Here is a 3,379-nt window from a genome sequence, read left to right on the forward strand (position 1 = left end):
CCACGAAATTGACGAACCTAAGAACGCGCAAACTTTATAATCGTCTTACCTACTACTACTACTACTACTACTACTACTACTACTACTACTACTACTACTACTACTACTACTACTGCTACTACTATTACTACTGCTACTACTACTACTCTTACTACTACTACTACCACTACTACTATCACTACTACTACTACTACTACTGCTACTACTACTACTTCTACTACTACTACTTCTATTACTACTACTACTACTACTACTACAATTACTACTACTATTACTACTACTACTGCTACTACTACTACTACTACGTTTACTGAAGTGACATGATGATGATGACATCAAATTTGACATTTTTTTGGTAGTAGAAATAATTTAAGCAGTAGTAAAAATAAAACCCGACATATTATTCATTGATTCAAATGTAAAACTTCATTGATTGAATGACTATTTTATTCTTACTGGGCCTTCTAATAAAACCGCAAAGTATTAAAAAAATAAAAGTTATACCAACAATAATATTATTTATTATTAATTATGTTATTTTTGTAATTATTATTTTTGTCATTATAACATATTCAAAATAATAAAGTTAACAGTAATAATTATTATTATTTTTAACAATTCTTTCGAAAAATGGCCACTTTTGTTGCAATGGAGTCGTAATAGTAGCAGTTGGTTGGTTGGTCAACTGGTCAGTTGGACAGTGCGTTTGCAGATATAGTACTCCGAATGGATTTAAATGTTGCACCCTAAAAGAGCCATTTGCAATGCTGTGGGTTATCTATTGGTATCTAATTTTTTTCACAGTTTTGTCCATTTTTTTTTGAAAAAAAAAGAAATAATAAAAAATTAATAAAAAGGGAGGTTGCTGTTATTGCTGTAGTATAAAAATGCTAAAACATTGTTGTTCTTGAATTTATTAAGGGTAATAATTTTTTAACAGCATGCAGTAAGAATGCTTAATGTCATTATAGTGAAAATGAAAATAAAAGATTATGAATAACGTTGAAAATTATTATTATTATTATTATTACTATTGTTATTATAGCGAAAAATTTGACGTAAGACCAAATAAGGAAAATAAAAATGACCAAGTATAAAAGACAGACCTTGTTATTTTTTGATTAAACTAATAATTTTAAAAAATAATGATTTCATGACGAGACATTGGCATCAGCATCATCATCATCAGTATCAACATCATGAACATTAAGAAGAAAACAAAAAATTAATCAACCTCGACCACAAACTACCAACCAAACCAACCAACAAATCTTCCAGCCATCCAACCAACCAACTAATCAATCAATCGACCGACCGACCAGCAAACATCATCGTGAAGGGAGTTTATTAACTTCATCAACATTTAAAATATAAATGAAAACTTTACTTTCTTGATTAAATCATGGTAATTATGCCTTCATGTCAAAAGTAATGGTCTCAGTTTAATGCTCCGAACTCGCATGCATACAAAATCGCTGCTCTGCTGTTGGTCTCTTATTACTGTTGGTCTGCTGCGGTTCGTCTGCATTCCTTTCCTACCTCCTCTTCTGTTATTTATGCTTATTAAAGATGTTTGAAATATTCACATGCTGTTAGCCCACGTACGAAGGAGAGCAAATCTACCTTCATTCATTCGGTCCTTTTTTTGAGGAGAATGCATCCATGCATGCAGACATCCATGCACACACCCATGCAAATGAACGTGCATTACAGATGCATATGCGTGAATCTAATAGGCATATATGCGTATAACATTTGTTGACATTCATGTGTATGGATATTTATAAAAACATTCTTGTTTAAATGCATACACAATAAAAAGGCATTTGAATGTGCGCATACAAACAAGATGGCAGGGCAGGGCATATACAGACAACTACACAGATACACATAGAGGAATACGCAAATCATGTATTATGAAACGCGTGAATGCCTGTGTACACAAAATAACTTTAATAAAAACCTAGAATATACATCAACGTGCAAAAGTTGAAATTAAAATTTTGGCACGCCTCCCTCTGTACGCACAAATACAAATTTAAACTGCACACATACATGTACACAAGTGCACATACCGAACAAACAACTCAGTGTTGATATGCCCACGCATTTACATGCATGCAAACACACATACACGCAACTCCTACACACGCACGCGAATACAATGGTACACGATTTCACACACGCAGTCAAGTGTTATTCACGCTCGCAAGCTCACACGCAGGACAACAGCAGCAATATGTTCTGCTTTACGACTTTTATGATGTGTCGTTTCGAATTTCAGTCAGAACGATCATTGTCATCATTATCGTCATCGTCGTCTTCATCATAATCATCATCATCGTCATCATTATCGTCATCATCATCGCCGTCGTTCTCTCCATGGTCGCATTGTTATCAGAGTTGTTGAGATCATTTTCTCTAGCAATGAAAGGCATGGAAATCAACATTACAATCGTCTTTATCTTAATCGACATCGTCATCACCACCACCAAGGACGAAGAACGCATTAATAAACATATCATCATCATCATCATCATCATTATTATTATTATTATTATTATTATTATTATTATTATTATTATTATTATTTATTGACTTGTTCTAAGTATTTTCATAAATCGATGCTGATGATGATACCAGAGAGAAAGCGTCGTTTGATTTTTGATAAAATCAAAAAAAATTGTACGTAAAAATTATTAAATTAATTAAAGACTAAATCGGTTTATTGTTTTGTTAAAAACTCCATGTCAACACCTGACTCGCTAATAAACAATGACGTCATCATCGATAAGGAATGGATGAATAAATGTGTCAATCAGTCAATCATCCGCCATATTGAAATTGTTATCACTCTGTGTGTGGCCAATAAAATGATTCCAGTTTTACTCAATCCGTGAAAATTAAAGTAATACTACTACTACTACTACTACTACTACTACTACTACTACTAGAATAACATTTGCACCATTCCGAATATTATTAAAACCATACTTCCTATTTACATGTCTGCTTGACTGTGTTACCATTTTTTAACATTTTTGTTATCATCATCTCCACCATTGTATTACGATCATCACTACCATCATCCTAACGATCATCATCGTCGTCGTTAGCGAAATCATTGCAATCACTATCACCACCCACCGTCAAAATTATAATCACTACCCAAGTTTCATTTAAAATCATCATTATCATCATCAGCATTACTATCATCATCATTATCATCATCATCAGCTTCTTAATATCATTTTTAACCACTACGATCATCATCATCATCAACATTATTATCATCATTATTGTCATCATCATCATCAGCATTCTAATTTCATTTTTAACCACTACGATCATCATCATCATCACCATCGCCATCATCATC

The sequence above is a fragment of the Helobdella robusta genome (genome assembly GCF_000326865.2).
Source record: "Helobdella robusta unplaced genomic scaffold HELROscaffold_32, whole genome shotgun sequence".
NCBI classification, from domain to species: Eukaryota; Metazoa; Annelida; class Clitellata; order Rhynchobdellida; family Glossiphoniidae; genus Helobdella; species Helobdella robusta.